This window comes from Helianthus annuus, chromosome 14 (assembly GCF_002127325.2).
Source record: "Helianthus annuus cultivar XRQ/B chromosome 14, HanXRQr2.0-SUNRISE, whole genome shotgun sequence".
Taxonomy (NCBI): domain Eukaryota; kingdom Viridiplantae; phylum Streptophyta; class Magnoliopsida; order Asterales; family Asteraceae; genus Helianthus; species Helianthus annuus.
The window spans coordinates 154,484,145-154,498,801 of record NC_035446.2 but is presented as its reverse complement, the minus strand read 5'-3'; positions in this window follow the sequence as shown (position 1 = coordinate 154,498,801).

Genomic DNA, 14,657 nt, shown 5'->3' with positions numbered 1-14,657 from the left:
ATGTAAACGCAATGTAAATCATAAGTTCAATTGTTTAAACGTTTAACATGGCATCCACGATCCATGTCCCACAACGAGCTGCTCCTCCCTGTGCAAGCTCCATAAGTACCTAAGGTCCTGCAAGACATGCAGCAGAGAGTCAACAACTAGTTGAGCGAGTTCACAGTAAGTAAGTTCGTAATAGCAAAACGTATGTTCATTTAGTGGGGGCTTCCCATGTATGTATGTATGTACTACTAGTGGGGGCTTCCCATATTTATACTTACTAGTGGGGGCTTCCCATATTTATACTTACTAGTGGGGGCTTCCCATATTTATACTTACTAGACTATTTGCAACCATGTGTTCTTCTTAGCCCGAGAACAGGAATACGTACAAGGTCACGTAGGTTTTACGTGAGTGCCCTTCCCCGAGGACAGTGGTACGCGTGGGGTTTACGTAGGTTTTACGTAAGTGTCCTTCCGTCCCGGAAGACAGTAGTAGGTATGAGTTTACGTAGGTTTTACGTAAGTGTCCTCCCGACCCGGGAGACAGTGGTAGATACTAATTTACGTAGGTTTTACGTAAGTGTCCTGACTAACCTGAGGACGATGGTATATAGTCTAGAAATAGCGTAAGTACGAGTAATTATCCAATTCAAATCTTCCAACCCAATTCCCAACCCGGGAATCCCATGCCTTGGCTGTGTGAACTCACCTTGGTTTGCTCGGCAGATACACAGAAAAGTTCGGTTAAGCTATATAGTGATCAACCACGTCCTAGCATGGTTATCATACAAGTTAGGTTCGTATCCAAGTAATGCACGTATGTTCTACACGTATTGTACACAAGTAACGATCACGGCATGCACAAGTATTCATAGCAGTTTAACAGTAATTATCACGTAACAACGAAGTCCAAGTGTCCGGCCCAATCAGTTGGGCTCGTAACAGTGAAAGTCCAATAGTGTGCAAGTGTTCACGGTCTCGAGTCGAGACTAAGCGATCTCGAGTCGAGACTAGGTGGTCTCTAGTTGTACTGGTTTTCGAAGTCTCGAGTCGCAGCAAAGGAGGTCTCGGGTCGTCATGGTCTGGTCGAGACTACACGGTCTCGAGTCGCAACCGGACCCGCAACCGTGGTCTCGGTTTGTGCTGTTTGTGTTGTAAGGTGGTCTCGAGTCGAGACTAAGGGTTCTCGACTCGCAACCCTGGTCGAGACAAAGTGTAACAGATTTCCTTAATTATTAGTAACAATCATTCCGTAATTTCAGCTAACAAGTTGACAGTTTCACCAATCAGATCAAACACAATAATTTCCGTATTCAACAGCAGTTAATCGCTATTTAACATATCAATTCATCATCATCAAGAACAATCAAATACCAATATGCATAACGAATTATCGAACCACGTGATTAACCAAGTTATGGACTATCATGCAACCTAATTCATAATCACACTCATAAGTCATACTCATCACAGCCGATTAACAAGAATTCGGTCCATCATACGGTCAATCCAATTTACAACAAGAACAATAACAAGAATAGTAAACTTCGATCCGGTTATCATGCATACAACATATTATACAACATATGAACCGAGTCACTAGCATAAACCCTAACCGATCATGTAATCCGATTAACAATAATATCATCATCTAAACATACATATAAAACTTGAAATCGGTAAACATACTACTAACCGAGATGAGAAAGGGAACGATCCGAATCCAAGAGCTTCAATGGAAAGGGATGCTCGGCCGCCTTTGGTTCCGGTCGAGAGAGAGTGAGTGTGTGTGTGTGTTCTAGGGTTTGTGTGTGAGAGGATGTTTGGCAAGTAAATGAAAATCTAAACCCCTAATGGGTATGTGTTTGCAAATCAAGGGAAGTGGGCCGAACCCTTTACCGGGTTGCCCTCTTGGTCTCGAGTCGGATGTGTGTAAACCGAATGGGCTTGTGTAGTCGAGTGGGTCATGTACGATCGGATCATGCAACATATAAACAAACATTCACAATTTCACACAAGGCACGTATAACATGTTATTCAAATAGAGTTCACATAATCACGTAACGTTACACAAAAGTAGGTTCGAAATACGAGTTGTCACATTATCCCCAACTTAAAAGAAATTTCGTCCCGAAATTTGGTATGCACTCACTGAGGAAGCCAGGTAAGTTGTATCGTTCACTGGTTTTCCTGGGGTGTCACATCCTCCCCCCGTTGATCTGGAATTTCGTCCCGAAATTCCGCGGTAGCTTCAGCCTCAGTAGTGGTTGTACTGTTCGCGAACAATTGGGGGTACTTTTCTTTCATCTGATCTTCTCGTTCCCAGGTGTACTCTGGGCCGCGACGGGAGTTCCAACGAACTCGAACAAGAGGGATTCTCTTGTGTTTGAGGACCTTAACATCCCGGTCCATGATTTCAACTGGTTCCTCGACAAATCGCAACTGCTCGTCGATAGTGAGTTCCTTCAGAGGAACTATGAGGGTCTCATCTGACAGGCACTTCTTCAGATTCGACACGTGAAAAACATTGTGAACTGCACCGAGTTCAGCTGGTAGGTTTAGTCTGTAGGCTACTTTGCCTATTCTTTCTATGATTTCGAATGGTCCGACATACCGCGGATTGAGCTTGCCCCGTTTGCCAAAACGAACCACACCCTTCCAGGGTGAGACTTTAAGTAAAACCCGGTCCCCGACCTGAAATTCCAATGGCTTCCTACGCTTATCCACGTAGCTTTTCTGACGGTCGCGAGCTGCCGCCATGCGTTGTCGTATTTGTGCAATCTTTTCTGTGGCGTCCACTATAAGTTCTGGACCCGTGATTTGACTACCCCCCACCTCTGCCCAACAGAGAGGTGACCGGCATTTACGCCCGTACAATGCCTCAAATGGAGCGGCTTGTATGCTGGTGTGATAACTGTTATTGTATGAAAACTCCACTAAAGGGAGATGCTTTTCCCAGCTGTTGCCGAAATCGATAACACATGCCCGAAGCATGTCTTCTAGAGTTTGAATCGTGCGCTCAGACTGTCCATCCGTCTGAGGGTGATATGCTGTGCTCATGTCTAGCTGTGAGCCAAAAGCTTTGTGCATTGCTTGCCATAGTTCTGATGTGAATCGTGCATCGCGATCCGAAATGATAGAGGTGGGCACTCTGTGCCTTGAGACTACTTCTTTCAAGTATACGTCTGCTAGTGTAGAAAACTTGTCTGTTTCTTTGATTGCCAGGAAATGAGCAGACTTGGTGAGTCGATCCACGATCACCCAAATCGTATCATTCCCACGCTGGGATCTAGGTAGGCTTGTAACAAAATCCATGGTGGTATCTTTGGTTGCTGGAGTAGACCTGCTGGTTTCTGATACCCTGCCTTGACTCTTGCACAGGTCAAGCATTTACTGACATAGGTAGCGATGTGGGCCTTCATGCTTGGCCACCAATAAGTAGTTCTGATGTCGTGGTACATTTTATCCGACCCTGGATGTATCGAGTAGCGAGACTTGTGTGCTTCATCCATCACGGGTTCTCGTAACCTGCCATATAGTGGGACCCAAATGCGCCCCGTTACATAGTAGGCGCCGTCTTCCTTTTGTTCAAGTCGTTGTCTTGAGCCGTGTAAGGCTTCAGCCCTTACGTTTTCTGGTTTCAATGCTTCTACCTGAGCATCTCGTATCTGTGCAGGAAGACTAGACTGAATGGTGAGCTGTAAGGCTCGTACACGCCTAGGTGTAGTATCTTTTCGACTGAGAGCGTCAGCCACAACATTGGCTTTGCCTGGATGGTACTTGATAGCGCATTCGTAATCGTTCAGTAGTTCAACCCATCGACGTTGACGCATGTTCAACTCCTTCTGCTTGAAGATATGCTCGAGACTCCTGTGATCGGTGTAAATAGTACACTTGGTACCGTACAGGTAGTGTCGCCATATCTTAAGCGCGAAAACAACAGCTCCCAGCTCTAAATCGTGCGTCGTGTAGTTCCGTTCGTGAACCTTGAGTTGGCGCGAAGCGTAAGCAATAACCTTGTCGCGCTGCATTAACACACATCCAAGACCCTGGATGGATTCATCACAGTAAACCACGAAGTCGTCTGTGCCCTCTGGCAATGAGAGGATAGGTGCACTGCAAAGTCTATCCTTTAAGTGCTGAAAAGCAGTTTCCTGAGTATTACCCCAACGGTAGGTGACACCCTTCTGTGTCAGTAGCGTAAGTGGCTGTGCAATCTTTGAGAAATCTTTGATAAACCGTCTGTAGTAACCCGCCAAACACAAGAATTGGCGTATTTCCGTTGGTGTACGCGGTGCAGGCCAGTTCCTGATCGAATCTACCTTGGATGGATCGACATGGATCCCATCCTTGTTTACCACGTGGCCTAGAAAGTGGACTTCACGAAGCCAGAAGTCGCATATTGAAAACTTGGCGTACAGTTGTTCCTTTCAAAGAAGTTCCAAGATAAGCCGTAAGTGTTGTTCATGTTCCTCCTGACTCTTGGAGTAGATCAGAATATCGTCGATGAAAACAATCACAAACTTATCCAGGTAGGTGTTGTGTGTCGGTGTGTATATATTTTTAGATATTTATTTAAGCCCTTTTTACACTTTTAGCCAAGTTTTAAATTTATAAAACACGATATTCACTAACACTAAACACACATATGGGCAAGTGCACCCATCGTGGACGTAGTATAGTGTTGGTAAGATACCGAGGTCGTCCAAGGACACAAGAGCTTTTAATACCGGTTTATCCTCAACGTCTAATCAAATCAAAAAGTTAAAAAAAATGTTTTAAACTAAGAAAAATAAAAACTAACTAAATGCTGAAAAAGAAAATAAAATAAAAACAGATAGACAAGATGAATCACTTGGATCCGACACGTGTATTAGTATAACCTTTGATTATTTTCGCACTTTTGCACTTGTTTAAGAGATTATCTTAGTTATTGTAGTAGGCCCCTCTTTTGAAGGCGACGTTACCCTCAACCCAGTAGTTTGAGTCAGCAAGGATACAATCCTAAAGGGTCGGATTATTGAAAGATAATGAATTAAGTTATTAATGCAAATTATGGTAGGCCCCGCTTTTGGCGGTGACGTTACCCTCGGCTAAGTAGTCTGAGTCAGCAGGGATACAGTCCTAAATAGCCGGGTTATAGTATTAATAGTAGTTAGCTTATGAGGGGGTCAAAGAGTTTGGATCCCCGCCATCCAATACCTATGGGCATTGAAGGAGATCCTACTAAATTTGACCCAGGTCCCAAGCAGGACCTCTAAACGCTGAACAAGGGCAAGACCCTTACCAAACCGTTCCCTTAACCCCCGACCAGGTAGCCAACATACCTCCATATAGACCGTGGAGATATGAATGGTGAAAATCTTTTATTTTATATAGACAGTAAAATAACGCCAAGACACCACGGACAAACGATAAGGAAAGATCACCTTCAACATAAGTAACTAGTTATTAAAGTCATTAATACAAAACCAAATAAAAAGTGCAAAAGATTAAAAATAAAAAGTATTATACTAAACACTTGTCTTCACCAAGTGATGTAAGAGACTTAGGCAAACATGGCCTTGATTGTCAAGAACTCTTACGATCAATCTTGGATCCCGAGACGACTCACACACTCTACGATGGACAATGGATGATGGTGGTGGATGATGGTGTTATGGTGGTGATGGGTGGTGAATGAAGTGTGAGAGAGGTGGTGTGCCAAGGGATGAGAGAGAATGAAACCAAGCTCCTCTATTTATAGGCTGAACAGAACGCTGGACACGGCCCCGTGTCCGCTGGACACGGCCCCGTGCCCGTCTGACATTCTCTCTCTTCATTAATTGTAATTGCGAATTACAATTAATGCGCCTGCTGTACTTTCAACACGCCCCCGTGCCCGCTGGGCACGGCCCCGTGGTGAGCAATGGAAGCTTCTACTGGTTTGTCTTTTCTGCTGCTTCCTGGGCACGCCCCCGTGTTCACTGGACACGGGGCGTGTTCAGACTCTGTTCTCTTCTCTTTGTCTTGGGAGGTGCCGTTGAGGGTCCGGGCAGTTTACTTTTGTTCCTTTTCTTGTATTTATGGTAGAATTAGTGGTCTTTTTGCTTCTTTTGTGATTTTGAGCTCATTTCATCCTGAAAATACAAAAGGAAGACAAAAACACTCTTTTTCCAACATTAGTACTTAAAAAGGGTTAGTTTTATGCCTTAATTGATGTGTTTTATATGTTGCATTTTACACACATCAAATACCCCCACACTTGAACTTTTGCTTGTCCTCAAGCAAAACTCTTTTAATGTGGCTTACACTCCCAAATGGAATAGGTAGAAGAGAAGTTTTTTTAACTTGTCCTAGAGTGTCGGGAATCCAAGGTTTGTATAGGTTCTATTTTTATTTTATTTACAATCTTATTCGTCATGGTTTATTTTGAACTTTTCATAAGATAAACTACTTATTTGGGCATAGCATGCCTTATTAAAATTCCATTTATATACAAGTTCACATACCTCACGGGAGATCACTCAATCACTCGGCCGAAGGTGTATATTTAAGTGAATCGCTCGAGAGCGGCACGGATTTACATTCTCCATATGCTTGCCAAGCGATCAATCCTCCTCCTTTTTAACTTTTTACCTTTGTAAATATCAAGAGGTCTTTTGGGGTGAAGGCTTGGGTTTGAAGGTGGGTGGTTGGTTAGTGGTTAGTAAAAAGGGCGAAAATCGTAACAAGTGTCGGTTTTCGTGAAATACCTTATTTTTGGTGACATTTATTTTTGAAGTATTTCTCCAAACAAGCTCTTTGTAGCTTATGTTTGTTTTTGACTTCATCATTTTTTTTTTTTTTGTCACGTAAAGGGTATGTTTATGAAAAACCGAGTTTGTTACTAAAATAAAGGTGAAAAAAAATGAAAAAGGTTTTTGGTGGGTAAAAAAAATTTTGTTTTGGGGGTAATGAAATGAAAGGTTTAGGCTCAAAGGGGGTTTTCTAGGGGGATTTTGGGTAGGTAAAAAAAATGAAAAATAATGGTTTTGAAAGAAAAATAGTTAGTCCTAATGCCTCCATCATTTACTTACTTGGGTTTAAGTTGGTAAGGACCGGGAATGTATCGTCGTGGCAAGTTCTAGATTTGTAAAGACCGAGCGGCTATTCACACAAGAAACGAAAAATGAGCATTTAATCTAAATATGTGTATTTTTATGCTCAATAAAGGCTCAAAACTCACTTTTTGTGGGAATGGTTTTTTTAATGTGACCAAGCATAGATAATCGAATTTTAGCTAGACTTGTTATACCGTTTCATAATTTTCTTATGTTAGTTCTTTTTATCACGACGCTATCGGTTGTAAGTTTGTAAAAATATAACCCTTTTATAACTTGTTATTCCCAACTTAAACTAAGACAAGTAAATAAAATAAAAAATGAAAAAGTTTTTGAAAAAATTTGGGGTGTTTAGCGGTTTCAATAGAGTTTTGTGTAAGGCTTGTTTTAGGATTTTGCAAAATTCCAAGATTTTAGCATCCCCCCACACTTAAATTACACATTGTCCTCAATGTGTCCAAAAATAAAGTTTTTGGTTGATTAGAATATGTAAAAGTGTGTTTAAAAACAAAGATTTGTGTTACTGGCACTCTGGGCACGGTCCCGTGTTGACCGGGCACGGCCCCGTGGTCAAGTGCCAGTAACAAAAATTATAGAATTGAAACAGAAGCCTGGACACGGGGGCGTGTCCGCTGAACACGGCCCGTGTCCAGTTACCTGAACTGGGTGATTTCCTGCAGGGGGCTCAGCACGGGGCCGTGTTGGTTGGGCACGGCCCGTGTGGAGCCTTCTGTTGTGGAGATTTTTGTCGGTTTGTTCTGTTCTTCTGCATGGTTCCATTTTTTCTCGTTCCCTTTTTCATCCATTACCACCACGAGTGTGATTTATTCTGCAAAAACTAAAAGATTAAACTAAACTAAGGATAGGTCCGCGGAATGCCTCCGTGGTGCGCCACGTTTATAAGGGTCCTTGGCTAGACCCAATTTTCGGTCACACGTCTTTTGATTGGGGTGCCTTGCCTCCCAAGTTACACCGTCGGAGAGCGGCTTCCAAGCTTGAATCGATAACCTTCATGTAGTGGATCGGGTCGTCATCCTCTATTCTTTTCCCAACTCCGAACTTTACCTCATCGTCCCCATATCTTAAAGTTAGTGTCCCGTCATTCATGTCCACTACTGCTTGTGCGGTGGCAAGGAAAGGCCTCCCTAGAATAAGAGGGACCTCGGTGTCTTCCTCCATGTCGAGTATGACAAAGTCAACAGGATAAACGAATCTGCTTACCCTTACCAAGACATTCTCGATGACACCTTGCGGGAACTTGACCGATCGATCCGCGAGTTGTATGCTTATTTTTGTGGGGCTTGTGGTTCCCAAGCCAAGCCTTTTGAACATTGAAGAGGGCATGAGGTTAATGCTAGCCCCTAAGTCGGCCAAGGCATTGCGAACGGGAGATTCCCCTATTGAGCACGGAATCGTGAAACTTCCGGGATCGATCTTTTTTTGGGGTAGTTTATTGAGTACGAGGGCAGAGCATTCTTCGCCTAAATTAACTAATTGCAAATTTTCAATTTTCTTTTTATGTGTAAGGAAGTCCCTCATAAATTTAGAGTATTTGGGCATTTGGGTTAGGACTTCGATAAAAGGAATATTGACATGCAATTGTTTTAGCAAACTTTCGAATTTTGCGAATTGCTCGTTGGTTTTCTGACGAATTAACCTACCGGGGTACGGAACTCGAGGAGCCTTGGTAGGCTCTGTTGATGGGGGAGGGTCCTTCTCCTGCAGATTTGTTGGCGTTGATTCTTCCGCGGCTGGAGGTACTTCTGCAGGCCCTACGGTCCGGTTTCGTAGCGTGATGAGGTGAACTTGCGCCTTCGGGTTGGTTTCGGTATTGCTGGGTAATGCGCCTTGTGGTCTTTCGGAAAAATTTTGAGCTAGTTGACTTATTTGTTTTTCTATGTTTTGAATGCTAGCCTGTTGATTCCTAAAGTTTGATTCTAATTGTAGGAATCTTTCCGAATTTTTCTTGTCAGTGTCAGAGACGAGGCGAGATATAGTATCTTCGAGCCTTTCTCTTCCACTTTGTTGTTGAGTGAAATTCTGTGACTCATTTCTTGATTGCTGAAAGTTTGTTCGTTGTGGTTGTTGGTTACTACTATTGCCGGGCTCCCTCCAACCAAGGTTTGGGTGGTTTCGCCATCCTTGGTTGAAGGTCCCCGTTGGAGGACCTGACGGCCTAGGTCTATTATCAATGTAGTTTACCATTTCTTGTTGATCGTCCGTTTCTTTCATGCAACTCCAATTTTCATGTGACCCACCACACCCCTCACAAGCCATAACCGAGACTGTTTTTGTCATTTCTAATTTTTTTATTTTTGAAGAAAGGGCCTCGATTTGGGCTTGTAAAGAGGTGCTTTCGTCTACCTTATGGGCGCCCGGGGCGATAGTTTTATTTCCCCGGGGAGTGTGCCATTGAAAATTGGTTTGAGCAATTTCCTCAATCTGATTATATATTTCGTGTGGGCGTCGATTACCTAAAAGTCCCCCGGAGCTAGAATCAAGTGTCTGCCTAGTATGTGGCAACAACCCATTGTAGAAAGTGGATACTTGTTGCCATATTGCGAGGCCGTGATGGGGACACTTGCGTAATAGCTCCTTGAACCTTTCCCAAGTTTCATATAAGGATTCCCCGTCCTCTTGTGAGTATGTGTTAATTTCAGCCATTAATTTAGCAGTTTTAGAAGGAGGGAAATACTTATATAGAAATTTTTGGGCTAGTTCATCCCAGGTGTTTACCGATCCAGCTGGGAGGGTGTTGAGCCAAGCTTTCGCTCGGTCTTTTAGTGAGAATGGAAACATACGAAGGCGGATGGCGTCGTTTGATGCTCCATTGATCCGAAATGTATCACATATTTCTAAGAAATTAGTTATATGTAGATGGGGATCCTCGTCCGCGAGCCCGTGAAAGGTTGCGGAGTTTTGGAGCATTTGTATCAAGTGCGGTCGAAGTTCGAAGTTATTGGCTTCGACATTCGGGGCATTGATAGCGGCGCCGAGATTACCTACGGTGGGCCGTAAGTAATCCATGAGGGTACGTTGGTCCGCCATTGGGGGTGGGTCACCCGAAACCTTCTCTTGGTTTTTGGCTTTTAACCTTTTTCTGAGAAAGCGTTCGGGTTCTTCTAATGGTTCCTTTATGTCTTTATTGGAACTGGAGCTCATACACTACGCGAGGTTGGCGTCGGGTTCCAAGTCCTGCAATAAAAACAGAAAAGAATGTTGGTCAGAAGGTTCACCACGGCCCCGTGTCGAGCGAACACGGCCCCGTGGTCGGAGTTACAGTGGTTGTTTTTCAGATCCCAGTTACTGGAAGTTGGACACGACCCCGTGTTGCACCGACACGGCCCCGTGGTCAGCCTTCTGTTAACTTGAAAAACAAAAACTGCCAGTAACGTTGCTGAGCACGGCCCGTGTCCGACCAGGCACGGCCCCGTGCTGAGCTCTGCAGAAGCTGAAAAATCTAAAAAAAAAATCCTAAAAATTAAAAAAAAATAAAAAGATGATTAGGCCGTTGATTCCTAACTTTCTTAAAATCCTTGTGTCCCCGGCAACGGCGCCAAAAACTTGTTGTGTGTCGGTGTGTATATATTTTTAGATATTTATTTAAGCCCTTTTTACACTTTTAGCCAAGTTTTAAATTTATAAAACACGATATTCACTAACACTAAACACACATATGGGCAAGTGCACCCATCGTGGACGTAGTATAGTGTTGGTAAGATACCGAGGTCGTCCAAGGACACAAGAACTTTTAATACCGGTTTATCCTCAACGTCTAATCAAATCAAAAAGTTAAAAAAATGTTTTAAACTAAGAAAAATAAAAACTAACTAAATGCTGAAAAAGAAAATAAAATAAAAACAGATAGACAAGATGAATCACTTGGATCCGACACGTGTATTAGTATAACCTTTGATTATTTTCGCACTTTTGCACTTGTTTAAGAGATTATCTTAGTTATTGTAGTAGGCCCCTCTTTTGAAGGCGACGTTACCCTCAACCCAGTAGTTTGAGTCAGCAAGGATACAATCCTAAAGGGTCGGATTATTGAAAGATAATGAATTAAGTTATTAATGCAAATTATGGTAGGCCCCGCTTTTGGCGGTGACGTTACCCTCGGCTAAGTAGTCTGAGTCAGCAGGGATACAGTCCTAAATAGTCGGGTTATAGTATTAATAGTAGTTAGCTTATGAGGGGGTCAAAGAGTTTGGATCCCCGCCATCCAATACCTATGGGCATTGAAGGAGATCCTACTAAATTTGACCCAGGTCCCAAGCAGGACCTCTAAACGCTGAACAAGGGCAAGACCCTTACCAAACCGTTCCCTTAACCCCCGACCAGGTAGCCAACATACCTCCATATAGACCGTGGAGATATGAATGGTGAAAATCTTTTATTTTATATAGACAGTAAAATAACGCCAAGACACCACGGACAAACGATAAGGAAAGATCACCTTCAACATAAGTAACTAGTTATTAAAGTCATTAATACAAAACCAAATAAAAAGTGCAAAAGATTAAAAATAAAAAGTATTATACTAAACACTTGTCTTCACCAAGTGATGTAAGAGACTTAGGCAAACATGGCCTTGATTGTCAAGAACTCTTACGATCAATCTTGGATCCCGAGACGACTCACACACTCTACGATGGACAATGGATGATGGTGGTGGATGATGGTGTTATGGTGGTGATGGGTGGTGGATGAAGTGTGAGAGAGGTGGTGTGCCAAGGGATGAGAGAGAATGAAACCAAGCTCCTCTATTTATAGGCTGAACAGAACGCTGGACACGGCCCCGTGTCCGCTGGACACGGCCCCGTGCCCGTCTGACATTCTCTCTCTTCATTAATTGTAATTGCGAATTACAATTAATGCGCCTGCTGTACTTTCAACACGCCCCCATGCCCGCTGGGCACGGCCCCGTGGTGAGCAATGGAAGCTTCTACTGGTTTGTCTTTTCTGCTGCTTCCTGGGCACGCCCCCGTGTTCACTGGACACGGGGCGTGTTCAGACTCTGTTCTCTTCTCTTTGTCTTGGGAGGTGCCGTTGAGGGTCTGGGCAGTTTACTTTTGTTCCTTTTCTTGTATTTATGGTAGAATTAGTGGTCTTTTTGCTTCTTTTGTGATTTTGAGCTCATTTCATCCTGAAAATACAAAAGGAAGACAAAAACACTCTTTTTCCAACATTAGTACTTAAAAAGGGTTAGTTTTATGCCTTAATTGATGTGTTTTATATGTTGCATTTTACACACATCAAATACCCCCACACTTGAACTTTTGCTTGTCCTCAAGCAAAACTCTTTTAATGTGGCTTACACTCCCAAATGGAATAGGTAGAAGAGAAGTTTTTTTAACTTGTCCTAGAGTGTCGGGAATCCAAGGTTTGTATAGGTTCTATTTTTATTTTATTTACAATCTTATTCGTCATGGTTTATTTTGAACTTTTCATAAGATAAACTACTTATTTGGGCATAGCATGCCTTATTAAAATTCCATTTATATACAAGTTCACATACCTCACGGGAGATCACTCAATCACTCGGCCGAAGGTGTATATTTAAGTGAATCGCTCGAGAGCGGCACGGATTTACATTCTCCATATGCTTGCCAAGCGATCAATCCTCCTCCTTTTTAACTTTTTACCTTTGTAAATATCAAGAGGTCTTTTGGGGTGAAGGCTTGGGTTTGAAGGTGGGTGGTTGGTTAGTGGTTAGTAAAAAGGGCGAAAATCGTAACAAGTGTCGGTTTTCGTGAAATACCTTATTTTTGGTGACATTTATTTTTGAAGTATTTCTCCAAACAAGCTCTTTGTAGCTTATGTTTGTTTTTGACTTCATCATTTTGGCAAAAACTTGTTGTGTGTCGGTGTGTATATATTTTTAGATATTTATTTAAGCCCTTTTTACACTTTTAGCCAAGTTTTAAATTTATAAAACACGATATTCACTAACACTAAACACACATATGGGCAAGTGCACCCATCGTGGACGTAGTATAGTGTTGGTAAGATACCGAGGTCGTCCAAGGACACAAGAGCTTTTAATACCGGTTTATCCTCAACGTCTAATCAAATCAAAAAGTTAAAAAAAATGTTTTAAACTAAGAAAAATAAAAACTAACTAAATGCTGAAAAAGAAAATAAAATAAAAACAGATAGACAAGATGAATCACTTGGATCCGACACGTGTATTAGTATAACCTTTGATTATTTTCGCACTTTTGCACTTGTTTAAGAGATTATCTTAGTTATTGTAGTAGGCCCCTCTTTTGAAGGCGACGTTACCCTCAACCCAGTAGTTTGAGTCAGCAAGGATACAATCCTAAAGGGTCGGATTATTGAAAGATAATGAATTAAGTTATTAATGCAAATTATGGTAGGCCCCGCTTTTGGCGGTGACGTTACCCTCGGCTAAGTAGTCTGAGTCAGCAGGGATACAGTCCTAAATAGCCGGGTTATAGTATTAATAGTAGTTAGCTTATGAGGGGGTCAAAGAGTTTGGATCCCCGCCATCCAATACCTATGGGCATTGAAGGAGATCCTACTAAATTTGACCCAGGTCCCAAGCAGGACCTCTAAACGCTGAACAAGGGCAAGACCCTTACCAAACCGTTCCCTTAACCCCCGACCAGGTAGCCAACATACCTCCATATAGACCGTGGAGATATGAATGGTGAAAATCTTTTATTTTATATAGACAGTAAAATAACGCCAAGACACCACGGACAAACGATAAGGAAAGATCACCTTCAACATAAGTAACTAGTTATTAAAGTCATTAATACAAAACCAAATAAAAAGTGCAAAAGATTAAAAATAAAAAGTATTATACTAAACACTTGTCTTCACCAAGTGATGTAAGAGACTTAGGCAAACATGGCCTTGATTGTCAAGAACTCTTACGATCAATCTTGGATCCCGAGACGACTCACACACTCTACGATGGACAATGGATGATGGTGGTGGATGATGGTGTTATGGTGGTGATGGGTGGTGGATGAAGTGTGAGAGAGGTGGTGTGCCAAGGGATGAGAGAGAATGAAACCAAGCTCCTCTATTTATAGGCTGAACAGAACGCTGGACACGGCCCCGTGTCCGCTGGACACGGCCCCGTGCCCGTCTGACATTCTCTCTCTTCATTAATTGTAATTGCGAATTACAATTAATGCGCCTGCTGTACTTTCAACACGCCCCCGTGCCCGCTGGGCACGGCCCCGTGGTGAGCAATGGAAGCTTCTACTGGTTTGTCTTTTCTGCTGCTTCCTGGGCACGCCCCCGTGTTCACTGGACACGGGGCGTGTTCAGACTCTGTTCTCTTCTCTTTGTCTTGGGAGGTGCCGTTGAGGGTCCGGGCAGTTTACTTTTGTTCCTTTTCTTGTATTTATGGTAGAATTAGTGGTCTTTTTGCTTCTTTTGTGATTTTGAGCTCATTTCATCCTGAAAATACAAAAGGAAGACAAAAACACTCTTTTTCCAACATTAGTACTTAAAAAGGGTTAGTTTTATGCCTTAATTGATGTGTTTTATATGTTGCATTTTACACACATCAGTAGGGTTTGCACACCCTGTTCATAAGATCCATGAAGAC